Source organism: Podarcis muralis, chromosome 7, assembly GCF_964188315.1.
Source record: "Podarcis muralis chromosome 7, rPodMur119.hap1.1, whole genome shotgun sequence".
Classification (NCBI taxonomy): Eukaryota; Metazoa; Chordata; class Lepidosauria; order Squamata; family Lacertidae; genus Podarcis; species Podarcis muralis.
Window position 1 is genome coordinate 19,479,741 of NC_135661.1, and position 22,096 is coordinate 19,501,836.

Genomic DNA, 22,096 nt, shown 5'->3' on the forward strand with positions numbered 1-22,096 from the left:
AAACACTGGGTTCTGTCCAGCTAAGTCCTGCAGCAAACACATCCACTGAAATTAACGGACCTAACTTGGCCATGTTCATTCCCTTCGGAGGGTCTACCTTGTGTAGGCCTAGCACGGGACGCAGCTAAAAAAAACACCACCTGTCCTCACCACTAATAATGATGTCAAGGTGGCCAGGGCGAGTGTGCTTGAGCCATCAAATGCCTTGGTGAACAGGAATGCTTTTAAGTCTCTCCTGAAGATCCTCAGGATCTCTCGTTAAAAGGCTCAGGGAGCAGAAGGGTGAGGGACCAGATAACTGTAGAGATGACAGATCCCGTTGCCCACGCTGGCTGAGGTTGATAAAGTCCAACGACGTCTGGAGAGTCAGAAGTTTCCCATCCCTGAGATAACAGGTGATGGGCAAGGACTCTACCTGAGACCCTAGGGCAGGACTGGGGAGGGAGGGACCTCATTTAACAGAAGGTCCATGTACTCAGTGATGGGCAGGGCCAGAGGCAAATGTGGGAGGCGCAACAAACATAGATTCTGACCGTAGGCTAATTTCTACACACACACACACACACACACACACACACACCCTCTCACCCAGGCAAAAGTCATGATCAGAGCTCAAGGACACATTCCAGTCAGGCAAAAACATTCAGGGTGAAAAGCAGGGACCGCAAAGGGTGTGGTCTCAGTTCCGAGGGCCAGATAGAGAGGCCCGGGGGCCACACTGGTCCCCGAGGCCTGAGGTTGCCTCCCCCTGCCCAGCGTTCAAAATTTGCCAGGCACATTTTGCACCTGACTATTGGCTACTCGGGGACGCTGGTGGCACTGTGGGTTAAACCACAGAGCCTAGGACTTGCCGATCAGAAGGTAGGTGGTTCGAATCCCCGTGACGGGGTGAGCTCCCGTTGTTCGGTCCCAGCTCCTGTCAACCTAGCAGTTCGAAAGCACGTCAAAGTGCAAGTAGATAAATAGGTACCGCTCCGGCGGGAAGGTAAACGGCGTTTCCATGCGCTGCTCTGGTTCGCCAGAAGCGGCTTAGTCATGCTGGCCACATGACCCAGAAGCAGTACGCCGGCTCCCTCAGCCAGTAAAGCGAGACGAGCGCCGCAACCCCAGAGTCGGCCACAACTGGACCTAATGGTCAGAAGTCCCTTTACCTTTATTGGACATTTGCGACCAAGTGAAGATGCCCAGGCACCAGGATGGCGCCGGATGTCTCCTCCCCCTGGAGGTGCATGCCTAGGGATCATTGGATCTTGACCGTTTTCACACACTAGCAACACACCCTGTAGAATTCTACCTGTTATATTTTACCTGCACAATCAGAATGAAGTTCAGGAACAAAGAAGCCGTATTGAGAAATACAGCTTTTGAGCCGTCTGGCCCCAAAATGGCAACTAGGCATTCCGTTTTGGCGACTGCAACCCTGGTTTAAGGAGCCATTTGGCACCTAGCTTATATATCTGAGTTTCTAACACTGCCCCTGTCCTAGAGAACTGCTGCCAGGTGACACCGAGCCAGATGACCAAGAATTGGGACATCCCAGAATATTTTATTGGTCAAGTCACATGCTGGATTTTTAAGAGAGAAATGGCAGGGAAATGGGAGAGAGAGTAAAGTCACAGACCGGAAGATGTTTCACCTGTCACAGCAACAGAAATAAAAGGCACCTCTGGAAAGGGAGGGTGAGATGGTGGTTTCGAGGTCCAGAGGTGGCGGTTTCAAGGTCTCTAGAGAACGCTCAGCAGCTGCTATCAGACGCCGTCCAGTCCCTCAAAATCGGATTATTTCCCTGGGGCCGCATTAAGAGCTGCCAGACTTCTGGGCTAGACCCAACAAAGGTGTCATGAGATAAACAGAGAGGCTGGCGGTGTGAGAGACCCTCAACGCAATTTTAAAGGCTCCGCCGAGTCCTCTCGGCTGGTCGCCGGCACCCGCCCAAGCCACCCTGTCTTCTCCAGATCCCCGGACCTGTCAAGCAAGCTCTCTCCTTCCTCCTGTTTGCTGCTGCTGCTCGTCAGAAAGAGAAATGTCACGGATGCAATCAAAATCCGTCCGGCAATTGCAAGAAGGGAGCTTGGGGTAGGGGGTGGGGAACCCTCCTTTTTCCAGGAGGAGAAGATGCTTTAAGGGGGGGGGAATCATAATATAGATGCCTTCTCCCCCTCCTTTTTAGCTGAATGACTGGAGGCAAGAGGGAAGAGGAGGAGAAATGCAGCAATCACTTGCCCTTTAAACAAAAACACACACACACATGCAAGTCCAGCCTTCGCTTTTTCTTTTTGCAAAGGAGGCTGGACCCAGCAAGGCACACGCTCCCTTCAAAGACCATAGATGGAAGAGCTCGATTATCCAGACCCTTTTCCTGGCATACGCTTCTCTGTTTTGCACCCACAGCTTGCCTTTATAAAGCAGCGGTTGAAGAGGAGAGATCAGGACAGAGGGTGGGGCTTGTCTTATGGCCCCACCCCTTCCCTCTCCTCTAGCCACGCCTCTTGGGCACTTGGCCCCTCCCACCCGCTTCCCAAAAGAGGCCTGTTTTCATTTCACGCATTCCACAAAATTTATACACCGCCGGATTGGGGAGGGAAGCCGCACAAAGCGGTTTGCAGAGAGACTAAAACAGCAGGTTGATCGACCCTACGCAACAATCAAAGGATAAAATTGGCGCTAAACAAAACGACAGGTTGAAACAGGCACCCACATTCCACATGTCTGTGTGGACTTGTAGGGACAAAAACGTTTTTCGCAAGCGCCAAAAAGAGCGCAGTGGTGTCAGTAGGCAGGGAGTTCCAAAGTTTAGGTGCTGCCACACTAAAAGGCTGTTTTTTTACAAACACGGAAAGGGAATTAAGTGGCACCTGGAAGAGTGCAAGTTCCACAGATAGATACAGTGGTACCTCGGGTTACAGACGCTTCAGGTTACAGACTGCTAATCCAGAAATAGTGCTTCAGGTTAAGAACTTTGTTTCAGGATAAGAACAGAAATCGTGCTCCGGCGGCGCAGCGGCAGCAGCAGGCCCCATTAGCTAAAGTGGTGCTTCAGGTTAAGAACAGTTTCAGGTTAAGAACAGACCTCCAGAACGAATTAAGTACTTAACCCAAGGTACCACTGTAAATGAATATAATCATCCAGGGACACATTAGCCTTCATTTAAGGGCTAAATGAAACTGACCCTTTAGACAGTGATGGCCAAATTTGGCCCTTCAGCTGTTTTGGGACTGCAACTCCCATCATCCCTAGCTAACAGGAGCAGTGGTCAAGGATGATGGGAATTGTAGACCCAAAACAGCCGAGGTACCACTGTAATATAAACGTAGTAATATGCAAAGAAAAATATATATATATGACCTGAGTACAGGCAGAGTACTTTCCTCTCACCACACAGCCTTTCGGGAATTCTGTGAGTGGCCTTAGACAGGGATAAGCCATATATTTTGCAGATAGTTTGGTTCCAGTTTGTAGCTCACCCAGCTCCTAAGCCACCCAGGCAAAGATTTATTTCCTTGCAATCATCCTGTTTTAAAAAGTTACTTTGGTTCTTAGGCTTCTGACAGCTCCTCCAGTTCCCCTCTGTATAAAACCTTTTTTGTTACAGTTGTTCACCGGTTCAAATCTATTCTTTCCCTGTAAAATTGTTATTTTACTGTGCTCGATAAAACTCCTTCAAAAAAATATATAGCTGTAGCAGCAAGGTATGATCAACACAGCATAAAAAAATGTAATGCCATAGCAGGTCTTTTTCAACCATCATTCGATGATGCGGTGTCGAGTAATCGTTACCCCCACGCTACCCAAAGCTTTCCCCACCACTTTCCTTACTGCAAACAGACCAGGGTATTGGGGGGGGGGGGAGAAAGTGGGCTTGCCACGCAAGAGCATGAATCAACTTTAATTGCGTAAACTGAAATTGCCAGTATGTGATTGAACACCACACACCAAAGAGTGACCACCTGGACTCACCCTTAGGGTACATCTGCGCCACATATTTAAAGCACAGGGTTTCCCCTAAGAATCATGAGAAGAACCGTTCACCCTTGCAAAGCTATAACTCCCAGCACCCTTAAACTACAATTCCCAGGGTTCTCTGGAGGAAGCCATGTGCTTAAAATGTGTGGTGTGGATGTGACTTTAGTTAAGGATGGAGCATAGAATCATAAAATTGGAAAGGACCCTGAGACTCATCTTGTCCAACCCCTGGCGAAGCTGGAATCCTGGAAGCTGCATCCACAGGATCAGGCCACTATGGTCCATCGAGCTTGGTATTGCCTACATTGATGGGCAGAGGCTTGCCAGGGTTTCAGGCAGGAGTTTCTCCTCACCATAACTGGAGACACCAGGGATTGAACCCAGGACCCTCTGCTGGCAAGGCAAATGCTTTGCCTCTGAGGCTACTGCCCTTAGTTACTCCTCTGCATGTGAAATGTCCCTTTGGCTTGTTGTGGGGATGCTGAACTGCCCTGCATTGTTGTGAGATGTAAATAAAAACACCATAAAATAAAGAATGTGAGCGGGGAGGGCAGGGGAGGCCCAAAGGCTTTTACAGCAGAGCCATTTTAAACCAGTCAATGCAACTGACTGGTTAGTAGCTGCGGGTCTGTTAAAAAACAACAGCAACCCAACAATTTTAACCGGGTTTTAGGAACATAGGAAGTTCATACTGAGTCAGGCCATTGGTACATCTAGCTTAGTGACCAGCAATGGCTCTCTGGGTGGGGTGGGGGCATTTCCAGCCCTACCTGGGAGTTGTTGGGGAATGAAATTGAGAAATTGCATGTGAAGCAGATGATCTAACCACGGACTTAGGGCCATGAACACCACCTGCCATTTTCTTTCCCTGTAGTTACTCGCCTTGCATTCTCCTAACCTTTACAGAACAAAGCAGACACCCTTGGCAGGTTTGAGGTCACCTTTTGTTGCCAGTAAATAGTACAAAAGAAGGGGAGGGAGGGAGACACTCATATGCCAACTCCTGAAGCGGCATTTTTAGGTCTTTTAACAATCGAGTTGGACAACCACGTTTAGAGGGTAAACAGACAGATGGAAAGCAAGGACTTTACACCTTCAGTTTTCAAAGGAAGGACAAACACCAATGCATTTTTATTTTTATTTTTGCCCTCCGAACGCCCCTCCTGTCTCAAGCGAGAATGGAGTGCACCTCCGGTGGTGAAGTGAAACCGCACAAAAATGACCTCTGGGGGGCGCAATCCTGGACAGCCCAGCTACCAGTAATAAGGCCAAGAAACTTGTGAATAGAGCGGTGACAGGGAAGGTGGAAATGCTGAAGAGCCGGGTGATTGCGCACCCCGCCATTATGTTCGGCTAAGAGGCCTTGTTCCGTGACGATGGCGTACATCTTTCCGATCGGTGAAATGATGTTTGGTTGGCCGATGTCATTGAGGGCATTAGGTGTTGTGCTGTTGTGAGGGTATTGGCAGCGAGCCTTTGGCTCAAGTGGCAGTTAAAAGCCCTTTGTGGATTGGGTTCAGGCAGGGGAGGGGGCTCTTGGAAGTGGGAGGCTGAAAAGGGGCTAGATGATTAGCTTACAGGGGCCAAATGTTATGTTAAAGGTAAAAGTAAAGGGACCCCTGACCATTAGGTTCAGTTGTGGCTGACTCTGGGGTTGCGGCGCTCATCTCGCTTTATTGGCCAAGGGAGCCGGCGTACAGCTTCCGGGTCATGTGGCCAGCATGACTAAGCCGCTTCTGGCGAACCAGAGCAGCGCACGGAAACGCCGTTCACCTTTCCGCCGGAGCGGTACCTATTTATCTACTTGCGCTTTGACGTGCTTTCGAACTGCTAGATTGGCAGGAGCGAGTGGTGGTTAGGCATTGGTAAAACCTGGTTCTGGGGAGGGGAGGTGTGGCCATCACCTGCTCCTCCATTTTAAGGGTATTCCCCTACAGCAGCCTTTCTCAACCTGTGGGTCCCCATGTGTTGTTGAACTACAACTCCCATCGCCCCTAGCTGGCAAGGCCAGAGCTCAGGGATGATGGGAGTTGTAGACCAACAACATCTGGGGACCCACAGGTTGAGGACCGCTGCCCCACAGGGATCCGGAGGTGCGGACCTTGTTCAAAGCCCGGGAAGGGGCTAGGGCCATGCCACGACCCCATCGGCACCCTGGGGGAGCTCTGAGTTGATGTACATTAACAGGGCTCCCCCTACTGGGAGTTGACCCTTACTGTACTTCCTGCATGGTAGGTAGGAGTCAGATATAGTCTGTGCAATTCCAATGCCTAAGCCAATACCACTCACATTCTGTAACCAATAAAGTTGTGACCTTAATTCACCCATTAACCTAAAATACTGATGTTTTATGGGGGAACTCAGGGCCTTGACTTGCAACTCCTGGGCTACCCAGAGGACAAGACCCACCCCTCTCAGCCTTGATGATGTGGTCCCAAAGGAAAGAAGAGCACTAGCTTGGCTGCAGGAAGAAGGTGTCCAACTGTCTTAGGGACTCCGGATTTGTGTAGGGTTTGCTCCTTAGCCTTTTCTTCTCCCAAAGACAACCCGCAAGGGAGCGGAGCTTTAGGGTCAGAGTTTCCCTTCTCCTACACAAGCCCTGTCTGTCCCTTATTTCCCTCTACATCACATGCAGAAACTACCTTCTTCACAGTTGAACCCACTATTGGTCTCACCCACCAGCTACTCTCACCTGGTTTAGCTGGCCATTCAGTCATTCCCTGGGGGGTGGAGTGGCCGCTGTCGCATGCTGACAGCTTCTAGCAGCCACAGGCAAGAGTTGAGTGTGTGTGGGGGGGGGGGAGGACACCAATGCACCCTTCATAGAATCACGGTGCCAGAAGAGACCATGGTGGTTATCTAGTCCAGGGTGCAAACCTCTGACCTGTGGCCAAAATGCAGAAAGAGGTACATTCGCGTAAATATTAGCAGATCCCGTCGCTTCCAGCACTACGCAGGCTGAGTCAACAGGGCCTTGCATTGTTGACAAAGCTCAGGAACAAGTAGCTGGCAGAAGGACACGTGTCTGTCCATGGCCAGATTTGGCAATGAGGCCGCATTTCCCTTGCCCCTCAAAATAATGTCGCACCAGCAAAAAAATAAAAGAAAAGTTGCTGATTTGGCTAGGGACACACTAGCAAGAGAGAAAAAGCTGGAGAAGGTTCAGAAAAGGGTGACTGAAATGATCAACGGCTTGGAACAGCTCACCAGCAAAGAAACGGTACAACTTTTTTTGGTGGGGAGGAGTCAAATAAAGTGAATGCAGGGGGGGGGGACACCTGATAGAGGTGTATAAAATGAGGCATGGGCCTGAGAAAGGAGATAAAGGTTCAGAATGGAATTTTTCACACAGCAGAGAGAACTGTGGGATTTGCTCCCAGCAAGATGTACTGATGGCCACAAACTCAGGTGTCTTAGAAAAGCAATCAGACAGATTCATAGAGGATATGAATCTACTAGCCACAATGACCATCTTCTCCCACTACTGTTGGGGGAAAGAGGCCTCTGATTACCAGTCGACAGGGAATCCCAAGTGGGGAGAGTTGCTGTTGAGCTCAGGTCTTGGCTATGGGCTTTGCAGAAGCATCTGATGAACCACTGTAAGAACAGGATGCTGGACTATATGGGCCATTGGATCTTCCTATGTCCTTCAGAAAATCCATCTGATGCACACAAGGTACACTCCAATTTCACACACAAACACATCCTGCAAATCATTAACTTATTTTTTTCCACAGATGTCCACTCCTGACTGTAAAAAAAAGCCTCTGGAATTGAAACAGAATTCTAGCTACACTGGGAAACTCAAAAAATATAGGGCATCTGATATAGGGCACCAGAAAATTCTCTGAATAATGGATGCTCCTCAAAATAAAATAAAGAAGGGTCTCTGGCAGTCCCAAGCAGGACTGACAGCTTACAGTCGCTGCAAGCCTTTTCTCCCGAAGGCTCACCAAAGCAGACAGAATGAAGCAGACAGACATACAGACATCATTTTATTTGCATGCCAACTTTCCACAGTTCAAACCATGCTCAAGGCGGCTTACCTAAAAACCCCACATAACTACAAGAAAAGTACAGTTATACAGTGGTGCCTCACAAGACGAAAATAATCCGTTCCGCGAGTCTCTTCGTCTAGCGGTTTTTTCGTCTTGCGAAGCAACCCTATTAGCGGCTTAGCGGATTAGCGCTATTAGCGGTTTAGCGGCTATTAAAGGCTTAGCGGCTAAAAGGCTATTAGCAGCTTAGAAAAAGGGGGGGGGAGCGAAAAAAATTGCAAGACTCGCAAGACGTTTTCGTCTTGTGAAGCAAGCCCATAGCGAAATGGAAACCCTTTCGTCTAGCGGGTTTTTCGACTTGCGAGGCATTCGTCATGCGGGGCACCACTGTACCTCAGGTTACAGATGCTTTGGGTTGCGCACCGGGCCGAACCCAGAAGTACCAGAATGGGTTACTTCCGGGTTTCGGCGCTTGCGCAGAAGCGCTAAATCATGCTTTGCACGTGCGCAGAAGTGCTGAATTGTGACTCCGCGCGTGCGCAGGCGCAGCCCTGTGGGTTACGAATGTGCTTCCCGCACGGATCACGTTCGCACCCCAAGCGTCCACTGTAGTCATAAACAAAAACATTAAACATATATAACCAAACTGAACAATTTCCACATAAACCTAAGGACCTAAAATGATGATACAAAAAACCAACAGCAACTCCCCAGCCCAAAAGTCTGTTCAGCAACCTCAGCTTTTGCAGCTGGAGTCAGTCCAGGCTCTGCCCTCCCAGGCCAAGTAGGGAAAGGCCTTCCAGGACTCACAACCAAGATGGGTGCATCCCTTATTGCCAGCCAGCCAGCCTTGCGATCTAGCTGCTTTTGGATTCTTTTTGTACAGCTGAATAAGGAAAGCTCATCACTTCCAGGTACCCCTGTTCTGGCAACACCACCACCTTTTAAGTACACCCATTGAGCATCATTCCCTCCCATCAGTAAGCATGCCTTGCATTGTGAAGTGACGTTGTGTAGATTAAAAACCCACAGAACTGTGGAGTTGGAAGGGACCCCAAGGGTCATCATGTCCAACCCACACCAATACAGTGGTACCTCGGGTTACATACGCTTCAGGTTACAGACTCCGCTAACCCAGAAATAGTACCTCGGGTTAAAAACTTTGCTTCAGGGTGAGAACAGAAATCGTGCTCCGGCGGCGCGGCAGCAGCATAAGGCCCCATTAGCTAAAGTGGTGCTTCAGGTTAAGAACAGTTTCAGGTTAAGAACGGACCTCCGGACTGAATTAAATACTTAACCCGAGGTACCACTGTACAGGAATTACAGCTAAAGACTGTTGGAAAACCTCCAATGAGGGAGAGTCTACAACCTTCCAAGGGAGTCCATTCCACAGTCGAACAGCTCTTACGGTCAAGAAAGGTACTCCTAATGGAAAGGTCTCCTTTCTTGTAATTCGTATTGATTGGTCTGTTTCCTACGCTCTGGAGCAGCAGAAAACAAGAAAAGCACATTTCTGCGTATACACAGGAAGGATGGGGAACCTCAGGCCCAGAGGCTGAATGTGCCCCTGCAGCCCTCTGTCCGGCCCTCAGGATTCTCTTCAGGCCACACTCCCTCACTGCCGTGTTTTTGATTGGCTAGAATGTGTCCTTGCATTCCCATAATCCTTCTTGCCTGCCTGGACGCAGGACAGAGGTGCATGTGAGGAAACTACTGTAAAATTGACATTTGCTGCCCCACCCACTTTTGTCTCTGGCCCCACCCACTACAAGCATGCGGTCCCTGGAAGGGAATGTGGCCAGTGGTCTGCATCAACTCAGGCTATGGCGACAAGATTGGGCGGGTGATGTGGTAGCACAACATTCCCCACCTCCCCTTCTAGGCTTTGCCACCCAGCCTTGCAATTAGCCACTGGCCTGGTCGCCTGTGGCAAGTTGGGGGGGGGAGGAGGGAAGTCACCCCCTGGGTAATCAGAAGACTATTCCAGATAAAAGAGAAAGCTGGGGTGTGGTTGTTTCCTCTTGGTAACCACCTCTGGAGTTTCAAATACCACCAGCTGGGCCCTGAAAAACAGAGCTATCACAGCTTCCTCAAACTCCCAATCCTCTAAGGTTGGAATGTCTCTGCTTTCATTTTTGCTAGCTTGCGTTCTTTATTCTCCTTGTGCGAGGCACAGAGTCACGCAGACCACCTAAGCTTCTGCCACCAGCAAGCAGATGAAGTCTTCTCTGATCACCCACTTTTCAAGCTCATCTTTGCCATCATATGGGCTAGGAACTTGGTTCTTTTTGCAAATCAAAGTCAATAATTGCAGGGAGCTGGGCTGTGGACAGCAGTACCCCGGCTCCTGTGCTTCCACCCTGGCTGTCATACGCCCAGCAGCTGACACCGTCAAAACAAGCAGAAGGGATCAATATCGTTTTAGGTCAAGCATCAGAGCTTTTGGAAGGAAGTCAAATCAGTGACAAAGCTTTTGTCAAGCCCTGAACTTTTGCTTTGGGATATGAATGCATTCTTTTAACAAGGGAAGTGGGAGAGACAAAGAGAAGGCCTCTCCCCCCCCCCCTTTTAAACATGTCAGTGCATTTGACTCCTTAAAACACTGATTTGGTGATTTAGTAACTTCTCGATCCGCTGTGCTTTGCTCTTGGAGGGACCCTATCCAACACAGTGCCTCAAAGACGACCCAGCGAGGTTCACGGTGAAAAATGCACCGTGCCCCCGGGATTAACATTTTGCAGCATCAGCACCAAACTTCGTAATTGTTTTGTTACGAAGGCGTCTCATGAGCCCAGACCTCAAGAAAACAAAGTAAAGGGCAAAAGTCTCCCTTAGGAAAAAGCAGGGCAACCAACAGCAAACACATCTACTCCATACACTTCTATGACAAAGGCATGTCCTTGATGAAAACACCAAACCATGAATTCTTGCAAACCATTAAAGCAAATTTCAAGTCCAGCGAAGTATTATGGTTAAGAGTGCAGGACCAGGACCTGAGAGACTGAGGTTCAAATCAACACTCGGTCATGAAGCTCACTGGGTGACCTTGGCTGCCACTCACCATCTTTCTCAGCCCAAACTACCTTGCAAGGTTGTTGTGAGGATTTTTTAAAAAGGGAGTGCGGTTGGGGAGAGAACCATGTAGTCCACCTTGAGCTCCATGCTCCCTGTCACATCAAATCAACCTTGTTGGACAACTGACCAAAGCCAGACCCCCATCCAACATACTTTCTGCACCTCTAGGAACGTACAGAGAAGCTGTAGCAGCTATAAACTTTGGGGAGAAGGGTCAAGTTTTTTGCTTTGCTTTAAAAAGTATGGGTTGATGGCAGCGGTTGTAATAAATGGATAGGGGAAAACAGCCTTGCAATTAAGGCAGTAAGTAAGTAGCCTGCAATCATCTTTTACCAGCATGATCAGACGCAGGATGGAACACTCCGTCACTGCTCTACCAGTCCACTGCTTGCAATTCCTTATAATCTATGGGGAAGAGTTGTCACTCGGTTGTTAGAGTGTTAACTTTGCATGCCGAAGATCTCATGTTCAATCTCCAGTTAAGGCTGTAAACGTCCCCCAAGTCTGAAATCCTAGACAGCTACTGACGGTCTGTGTAGGTGCTAGTAGATAGACAGACGAAAGGGAAAAGGCAGCTTCCTATTTTCCTAAATAGTGATGTATGGAAGTGAGAGCTGGACCATCAAGAAGGCTGATCACCGAAGAATTGATGCTTTTGAATTATGGTGCTGGAGGAGACTCTTGAGAGTCCCATGGACTGCAAAAAGATCAAACACATCCATTCTGAAGGAAATCAGCCCTGAGTCCTCACTGGAAGGACAGATCCTGAAGCTGAGGCTCCAATACTTTGGCCACCTCATGAGAAGAGAAGACTCCCTGGAAAAGACCCTGATGTTGGGAAAGATGGAGGGCACAAGGAGAAGGGGACGACAGAGGACGAGATGGTTGGACAGTGTTCTCGAAGCTCCCAGCATGAGTTTGACCAAACTGCGGGAGGCAGTGGAAGACAGGAGTGCCTGGCGTGCTCTGGTCCATGGGGTCACGAAGACTCGGACACAACTAAATAACAACATTTTCCTAAAAGGGAAGGGCTTAATATCCAAGACTGGGTTAGCAACTGATGCAAAAGGGCCTTCAGATCATAAACCGCAACTTTCAAGGATGCTCGGCCACTCAGATAAGGCACTTCCTCTCTCTATAGCACCTGACACAACAAACGAAGGATAGGGTCAAGGAAGAGGCAACTCAGCCAGCAGAGTGTGAAAAATATCGGCTCCCACGAACAGTGTTCAAAATTAGCCAGGCAAATTTTGCACCTGGCTTTCAACCACTTACGACCAAGCCAAGATGCCTGAGTGCCTGAATGGAGCCTGGGATCTTCACCATCTGGAGGCGCATGCCTGGCGATCCTTGGATTTTGACTGCTTTCACACACTAATACTCCACCCTGTAGAATTCTACCAGTTATATTTTATCCGCACCATAGGAATGAATTTCTGGAACCAAAACACTTTTCTCTGTGCCGCCTGAGCAGGAGCAGTCGCCACTAAGAAAAAGAGGTTGGAATAGGCCAATACAGATGTGGGCTGTCCCTGGATCAAGTGACTTTCCTTCTTTAAGTTCTCAAAGCGCTAAACCTAGCTCAAGGTTGTCAACTGAACTAGCCAGATGTTTAACTGAGAATTGATCACAGTTTGGCGCATCATTTGAAAGGTAAGACTTTAGAGCCCTCTTGCCCCAAAATGGCAACTAGACATTCCATGTTCGCAACTGCAACCTTGGTTTAAGGAGACACTTGGTGCCTAGCTGATATATCTGAGCTTCTGACACCGCCCAGGAAAAGTCTCCATAAAACGGGCAGAGAACTTATGGTACACAGAGAAGGTCCCAGATTCAGCGGCAGTGTGTCCAGTTACAGCAGGGATGGGGAACTTGAGGCCCAGAAATGTAGCCCTCCAGGTCTGTCTATCTTCTACCCCTCCAAACTCTCTCTCTCCTCACCAGCCCTGCTTCACAATCTCCTTGAGCATTTTTGCCTGACTGTAACGTGTCCTTAAACTCTGAGCATGCCTCCTGCTTGCCTGGAGAGAGGCTAGAGAGTGATGTGGGTGGGTGGGTGGGTGTGGGTGTAGAAAATAGTCCCATTGGCAAAGGTAAAATGGACATTCACTCCTCTGCCCATTTTTAATTCCGGCCCCTGCCACGGGCATGTGGCCTTTGGAAGGTTTCCCAGAATGGAATGTGATTTGGGAAAGGTAACCCATCACAAGTTAAAGGATCTCAAGTAACAGGTGGCAGGCGGAGGGGGTTGGGAGAAGCCACAGAAATCACATTGGTTGATTAGAAAACCCCAAAAGTTCATTTTAGAATGGAATAATTTCGAGATTTATTTGAAAAGTAGTTGTAATCTAAGCACGGAAGTTGCCTTTGTATGACTTCTGTAAATAACCTATATGAAAGAAAATGATATCGAAACAGAAAAGAGAATTTTTACAAAATAATGATGAATTAAAGTAAGATGTTTATTATAAAAGAAATACGGAGAAGATGGGAAGTCATAGGTTTGTGTAGAAAACGCATAATTGAATTTGTATGCATTTTTTTGGGAACATGGACGTTCTTATTGGACTGATTGAAATGAAGATAATTATGTGTTGTATATATATGGAAAATAAACAATAAAGCATTTTTTTAAAAAATTAAAAACCAAAATCCACAGGTGAGCATTTAAGGATCAACCACGATGTTATGAACATGCAAGAAAGCTTTCGAGTTCACCACAGTTCCACATCAGGCTGGAAATTAAGGGGAGCAGAGGAGAAGCTGGCTTGATACCGAAACCTGCATTTAGTCCATGGCTTTAAGATGGAGCTAAGGAAGAGACTGGGACTTAACACACCTCAGGACCTCGATACCTTAAGGACAGCTTCTCCCCACACAAACGGACCCAGGCCCTGTGCTTGTGATCTGCGGCCCTTCCCTGTGTCCCCTCTCCCCGAGACGTTTGGAGGGCAGCAATGCGAGAATGGGCCTTTTCTGTGGTGGCTCCCCGATTGTGGAATGCTCTCCCCAGGGAGGCTCGCCTGGCGCCATCATGATATCGAAATAGAAAAAGAGAATTTTTCAAAATAATGATAAATTAAAGTATGATGTTTATTATAAAAGAAATATGGAGAGGATGGAATGTCTTTGGACTCCAGGCCAAAACATTCCTCTTCACCCAGGCTAATGGCTATTAAATAATCTATGGCCTGCAAAAGAGCGCTGTTAGTATGATGATTATTCTACTATTAGGCTGTCTGTCACCATGCTTTTTACTGTTTCTATTACGCTTTTCTCATTGATGCTTTGTAATGTGTCTTTAATATTGTCCAACGCCCACAGATCTTTCGATAGAGGACGGTATATAAATTGAATTAACAACAACAGCAACAACAACAACAACAGGTTCTATGAAGGGTTCAGGTTGTGCTATGGTTGCTCCTGGGCCCAGGAAGAAAACAACAGCCGATTGCCCCCCATTTTTCTAGAATACATTCCAGCCAGGCAACACTGTTTGAGATGGGTGGGAGTGCAGGATTGTGAGGAGCGGGGCCTGGGGAGGGTCCCGAGGGCCGAAAGATATGCCCAGAGGGCCGCATTCAGACACGAGGTCAGGGCAGCCTATGTTCCCCCCAGATTCGCAAGGACTGGGCCCTTCTCCCGAAGCAAGAGCAGATCAGCGGGAGCTAAGCCTAATCCGCCCTGATGGTCTCAGGCCCACAGGGCAGCAACTGCCAGGAAGCAGAACGAATTGAGTAGCGAACTGTCTCAACAGAGATCCTGTGTGTGTGTGTGTGTGTGTGTATAAACAAAAAGGAGAGAAAAAGGATTGGGGTTTAGCGACACTGACTGGCGAGTGAGCACCCGACTGTACAGAAAGCGTTTATTCCCAACCAGGGACGCGGACTTATAAAAAATATTGGGGGGGCCCGGGAAAGCTCATGAATAATAAATAAGCTCATGAATATGCAAATAAAGTGGCGCCGCCTCCTCGTGAGCGAATAGGGGAGAGCGTGCTGCGCCTATTAATCAGCTCCAAAGGAAATTGGGTGGAGCTTTTGCTCGGGAGGGAGGGCAGGAGGCATGCAGCCCGCCCCTCCCTGTGCATTTTGGGCTGAAGGAGGGGCGGCGATGGCGCTCTGCTGGAGGGGCGCCGGAGATTATTGGGGGGGCGGAGCCCCCCCAAACGAATTTTTGAGGGGGCTCGGGCCCCCTCAAGCCCCATGGAGTCGGCGCCTATGTTCCCAACAACTGGCTGCCCGAAATATTTCGGAAGGAGGCAAGGTGGCTCGGAGGAAATTGGAGGGAAAGACAAACCACGGTTTGTTCTTTCGGGGCCTTTCAGAACTCGGGAGAGTCGGACCCCTGGGCCATCTAAGTTCTCCACTGTCAACTCCGGGGACAGGGAAACTTTCTGCAGCACAGGGGCCGCGTTAACATCTGAGAAGGCTTCCAGGGGCCAGATGCTAGTGGTATGAGGAAGGCGAGAGCAGGTGGAGCAATGAATGTAAATGCCCGCTTTGTTCAGAAGGCTGGTTTCCACACATACACACACACCCCTTCCTGTCCTCCATGTGGGCAAGCCATGAGGCATGCGCAGAGTTCAAGGACCCGTTCCAGCCCGACAAAAGCACTCAAAGAGGGTGTGGAGAGTTCCAGGGAACACAGAATAGACCTGGAGGGCCGCAGTTGGGTTCCAGACCTGAGGGTTATCAATCCCAGGTCCGCAGGGATGGACAGAAGATCCCCAGGATTTCAGCCCAACCTGGCGATGCCCCAGGGGATCAAACCTGGAACCCTCTGCAGGCAAAGCTGGTGATCCAATATTTTTATCGCCTGTGCACTGACATGGGAAGAACACAGCCTAAAACGGGGGGGGGGGGGAGCTGCTCAAAGAGATTTTTCACAGCACATTAAAAACTATATACAAAACAATTGGCTTGTTTTTGGCCTCTGTCTGTCTCAAGAGACAATGGTGTGCGCCTCTGGGGGTGAAGTCAAACCGCTGTGTTAGTAGCACTAAAGTGACCTCCCCAGGGCACAAACCTAGGAAGTATGCATTGCATGGAGGTTCTGAGCTGCCCAGACAACAAGACTCCCTTCTTGGCCTCGCTGATGTGGTCCAAAGGAAAGCAGAGCAATATGTTTGGCCCCCGCTTGGCTGCAGGAGTTGCCTAAAGTAGGCGTACAAAATGCCAGTCTTAGTGACTCCACTCTGGATTTGTGAAGGGTTCACTCCTAAGCCTTTTCTTCTCCCAAAAATGTGTTGCAAAGCAGCAGGTACAGATTTTCTCTCTCTACAGCAGTAACCAAAAATAAAAGTTCACACAATTGTGTGTGCATGCCCATGCACGTAAAGGTTAAAGCGACCCCTGACCATTAGGTCCAGTCGTGGCCAACTCTGGTGTTGCGGTGCTCATCTTGCTTTATTGGCCGAGGGAGCCGGCGTACAGCTTCCGGATCATGTGGCCAGCATGACTAAGCCGCTTCTGGTGAAACAGAGCAGCGCACGGGAACACCATTTACCTTCCCGCTGGAGTGGTACCTATTTATCTGCTTGCACTTTGATGTGCTTTCAAACTGCTAGGTTGGCAGGAGCAGGGACCGAGCAACGGGAGCTCACCCCGTCACGGGGATTCGAACCGCCAACCTTCTGATCAGCAAGTCCTAGGCTCTGTGGTTTAACCCACAGCGCCACCCGCGTCCCTTGCCCATGCACACACACGCACACACACACACACACACACACAAATAACTATTTTGAATAAATTCAGATACTGACTGGGATGAAAAATCTCCTGAGAAGGATTGTTGAAAGAAGCAAGTCCCAAGATTCAATCCCTGACCTTCTCCTATTAAAGGGCCCGAGAACAGGGGATGAAGCAGATCTTTCCCTGCCAAAGGACCCCAAACAGCCTTTCCAAGTCAGAGAGAGAAATCCCAGGTTGGATGGAAGAAGGCTGGCCTGGCAGAAAAAAGTAGCTCACATCTTCACTCTCTTCGAAAAGTCATTTGTCACCTTCATTTCTCCCTTACACGCACACCCTGCAAGCCATTCCCTGCACTCCTCCATCTAATACTTAAGACTGTAAGGCCCTTGGGGGTCCCATCCAGCCACATTTCACTCAGAGCAGACAGGCAGAAATTAATGGCCCAAATCCTGCTCTGTCCATGAACTTCAATAGGTCTACTCTGAGTAGGACTAAATTGTGGCCAGGAACCCCCCCCCCTTTCTTATTTCACTCTGCAAAAAGCACCAGGTAATATAGAACCAGGTATTATAATTATTCCCAATTAATTTTTTAAAAAATTATAGTACCTTCTCTATTGAAAAAACCTAATATGCTTTAAAAGGAATGTACAACAGCAACATGCACTAAAATTTCATTTTCCAACAACTTTTTAAGTGGACATATTTTATTTTATCCAGATCTGAAACTGATTTTTTTATACATGTATATATAATCGTTGGTATCCAGTGATAGCCCTACTCTGAGGAGACCCACTGGGGTTAAGAGACATGGCTAACTTAGATTAATTTATTTCGATGGGTCTACTCTGTGTAGGACTACAACCCTGCATCTTTATATTGCTGATTCCTTCCCCACCCCATCCAACACACACTTTGTTCATTACTTTGGGGTGTTTCATGAAAAGTGATTCATAACTGAAATAACAATTATGAATATTTTGGGAAGGTGGAAAAAAACAAAGCAAGCATCACAAAGCCAACCAACTAGAAATTTTATATGCATGCATTTTAAAAATAAATTTAGGTACATTTTAATATGTTGGCTCTGAAGTCCCATTTCATTACTGCTTTACTGGTTTCATGCTTTGTTTTTTGCTTTGATTGTATTTCTTATTGCTTTCAGGTTGCAGAAAAGCTTGGGGGGTTTATATTTAAGCGGCTTATAAACGCTTTTAAATAAACATATAGTTAAAGAGAGACATACAGAGATGCTGGTAGAGGTCATCCGCGGAATAACATCAATTTATGATTATCCCATAAAGCTGCAATCCTAAACCCACTTAGCCTGGGAGTAAAGTCCCACTGAATTCAAGATATTTGTTAGGACTGCTCTGGTTGCCCAGGCATCCTCAACATTCTCCTTCACTCACAAGAAAGCAAATGGGAAGGAGGGAGAAAACCCCAGCTTCTTTCCAAAACCACATGGATGTCCCACACAATCAACAGGTACCAACAGCATCTTAACCTTTTCTGGTATAAATCTCCCATACCAAAGCGGGAGGAAACAGCAACAAATCCACAGGTAAAAAGCGTAAATAACTATGGTACCAAGTTAAAGGTCTGTACAACCCATGTCTCAGTTTCAAGGCAGATTGCCAGCCCCACTCTGGGAGGATTTCTTCTTCTTCTAAATTCTGGATAGGAGGAAAATCATGCAGAGATCCTTCTCAGCCCACAGCACGAGGAGATTTCGGACCCTGCCTATCCATGCTCAGGAAATGTCCTGCTTAAACCTCATCTTACCCCCTTTTGCTGGCCAAACACCCCATCAATAGCCACCAATATTTCCTTATTTTTTAAGCCTTGCAGGTTTTGCTTGGATTGGGGACCCCAGCTGTCCTGTTTAGCAAACTCTGCCAATAAAGTCCCTCCAAAGCAAAAGACAGATATTTGGGTCACCTAATCCCTTTCCTCTAAAAGACCCTTCCTCGCCTAACCAACCCTTGGAAATAGCTTTAAGCCAGTCCTCCACCCACTGAGCAGATTTAAACATTTGCAGCCGGGTGGGAAGGTATAGGAAATACAAGAGAGTCCCACAAAACGCCCCTGGTAGCTCCCTACCATCAGAGAGGAGTTGCCAACTTATGCACCGGCCTCCCGCAGCTGTGCCCGTTTTGCAGGGAAGCCGCGCGCAAAAGCCCACATTTTAGGCTCCCTTTGTCCACCTGCCAGGAAGGGCTGCGGCTGGGATCTGTCGTGGATCTGGCACGCCAAACCATCGCAGCTGCCGCTCTGATTGTTTCAAGGGCGGCTTTTAAGAGCACAGGAGCCACGGCAAGTTGTTTATCTGTGGTCATCTGGCAACTCCCTCCCTCCCCTCCGAGCAGCCCTGCAGATCCCTCTCCCCCGGAATCCAAACTTACTGCAAAGTTTCTCTCCCGAGGCAGCGCCTGATCCACTCTCTTCTCGGAGCTGCTTTCTCCCCCCAAAGCTGTTAAGCAGTTCTCTCTTGAGTCCGGCAGCCTCTGCCTCTTCTGCTGCTGCTGCTGCTCCTCCCCGCCCCCCCTCTTTTGAGCTTCCTGTTCCTTCCTTTGCAGCAAGCTCAAAAAGCAACCAGTACATGCACACGCACCCACACACCCCTTTCCCTGGGTCTTTTGGGCGTCCCTATGACCGCCCGAGGGCGCAAAGGCTTCCGGGAATTGTAGTTCCCCTTCGCCAAGCAAAGCAGGCATCTTGCCGCTTCCAAAAACTCCATTTCCCAGCAGGCACCGCGCCACGCTCTGGTTGCTAGCACGAACCAGCCCGGGGGTGTTTAATTTTTCTCTCTTCTAAACTCCCTCCCCTGTCGGTGGTGTGGAAAGGTTTGGGAATGCCCAAGGACAAGCGCCATCTCGTGGGGTTGTTTTCTTGTGTAAGCGGGGGAAATAAAATCAAAAATAACCCACGCTTGCTTGCAAGAAGCCAACCGCAACAAGTCCCGTGGCACCAGAAAGCAGCTTATTTCCCCTGAAATAATTCTGGGAACTGTAGTTTAAACCCTCGCCGAGCTACAATTCCCAGCACCCTTCACAAACCACAGTTCCCGGGATTGTTTGGGTGGGTGGGGGGGACTAAAGTGCTTCAAGTTGCAAGAAAGGAGATTCGGACTAAATAGAAAGAAGAATTTTCTGACAGTAAAAGCAGTTCGACAGTGGAACAAGACTGTCTCTTGTGGACGCTCCATTATTTGAGGTTTTTAAGCAGAGGTTGAATGGCCATCTGTCAAGGATGCTATGATTTAAGTGGATGGCAGACGGCGCACAGCCAGACAGGTGTATTGTGTGTTAACTGTGGTGCCAACAGCCCATCGGCCTGACCTACCTCATCGGGTTGTTGTGGGATTTAATGATGAGAGGGAGAAGGACGTGCACCATCTAAGGTGGGATATAAATGCAATAAATAAATATTTTTTTAATTTAATAATAATAATAATAATATCACCATCTGTGCTGTCTGCATTTCATTTCTCTCAGATACCACCGCTAGCAGTTCCATAACTCTAGTTACAGGTAGGTAGCCGTGTTGGTTTGCCGTAGTCGAAACAAAATAAAAAAATTCCTTCCAGTAGCACCTTAGAGACCAACTAAGTTTGTTATTGGTATGAGCTATCTGAAGAAGTGTGCTTGCACACGAAAGCTCATACCAATAACAAACTTAAAAGGTAAAGGTACCCCTTTAGGTCCAGTTGCGGATGACTCTGGGGTTGCGGCACTCATCTCGCTTTTTTGGCCGAGGGAGCCGGCGTTTGTCCGCAGACAGCTTCCGGGTCATGTGGCCAGCATGACTAAGCCGCTTCTGGCGAACAAGAGCAGTGCACGGAAACGTCGTTTACCTTCCTGCCGGAGTGGTACCTATTTATCTACTTGCACTTTGACGTGCTTTCGAACTGCTAGGTGGGCAGGAGCTGGGACCAAACAACGGGAGCTCACCCCGTCACAGGGATTCGAACCGCCGACCTTCTGATCGGCAAGTCCTAGGCTCTGTGGTTTAGACCACAGCGCCACCCATGTTCCTAATAACAAACTTAGTTGGTCTCTAAGGTGCCACTGGAAGGAATTTTTTTATTTAGTTTCATAACTGCAACCCCACTAGCAGCAGGTTGGGAGCAGTAGCCAAGTCAGCTGCAAAATAGGTAAAACTTTTGTTATAATCTTCATGCTTTTCTTTGCTACTGCTCCTCCATGAAGGGAGAGGAGATATGCTGGACCCACTCGCTTCTGATTTGCCACAGTTGGTCTTGACACCAGACCCCTGGGTGGGTTGGGGAGGTTAAAGAGAGGAAATTGTTGGTCTGAAGTAAATGATTTTTGGACTGGAGGAGGTTGAGGTTTTGTTTATTTGTTAATTAATGGGTCTGATTATTGCTTTGTTTATTATTTGAGTATTTTTTTAAAATGGGTGTTATATGAAATATTACTGTATTAGTGTATTGTATTATTCTCCCCACTTCCCCCCTCTAAGGTAATATGCATTGTATATCTTTCTTTTTTTCTTTTTGCTTTTGCTGTAAGTTTCGCTTGGAGACCTTTGGGTGACAAGCGATTAATAAGTCTAATAAATCAAATCAAATGAAAATGAAATGAGAACTTTGTAACTAAGAACAGGTGTCTGAGCTTAGCCACACACACTTCCCTCCCTTCTCCTTTTGTGTTTTGCCTTTTCCAACTGTAAGCCTGAAAGCAGGGAGCCTCTCTGGAAGCTGCTCTGGGTGCCTTTATTTAGCTGAACAACAGGGTTTAAAAAAGCACTTTAAGCAAACTTGTTTTCTTTTTAAAGAAACATGGAAATGACGGAGAAAAGAAAAGGGGGATTGAGTCTGCGAACAGAGAGGAATAAGAGGCAGGTAATCAGAAGATAAGGGACGCGGGTGGCGCTGTGGGTAAAACCTCAGCGCCTAGGACTTGCCGATCGTCAGGTCGGCGGTTCGAATCCCCGTGGCGGGGTGCGCTCCCGTTGTTCGGTCCCAGCGCCTGCCAACCTAGCAGTTCGAAAGCACGTCAAAGTGCAAGTAGATAAATAGGGACCGCTTACTAGCGGGAAGGTAAACGGCGTTTCCGTGTGCGGCTCTGGCTCGCCAGAGCAGCGATGTCACGCTGGCCACGTGACCCGGAAGTGTCTCCGGACAGCGCTGGCCCCCGGCCTCTTGAGTGAGATGGGCGCACAACCCTAGAGTCTGTCAAGACTGGCCCGTACGGGCAGGGGTACCTTTACCTTTACCTTAATCAGAAGAGAAGTGAAAACGTCAGGGGAGAGAAACAGGAGACAAGGGGAAACGGAAACGGGGTTGTTAATAATAATAATAATAATAATAATAATAATAATAATAATAATAATTTATTAATT

General features: G+C 48.2%; 1 protein-coding gene across 2 annotated transcripts in view; it reads right to left on the bottom strand.

Moving 5' to 3' along the window:
- Positions 1 to 19,293, bottom strand: part of MIB2 (MIB E3 ubiquitin protein ligase 2) — a 72,185-nt gene extending 52,892 nt beyond the window's left edge. For both annotated transcript variants that reach the window (XM_077931334.1, XM_028740882.2), the window contains exon 1: positions 19,135 to 19,293. The gene's annotated coding sequence lies outside the window, so the exon portion shown is untranslated. The remainder of the gene's footprint in view (positions 1 to 19,134) is intronic.
- Positions 19,294 to 22,096: the final 2,803 nt, after the last annotated feature.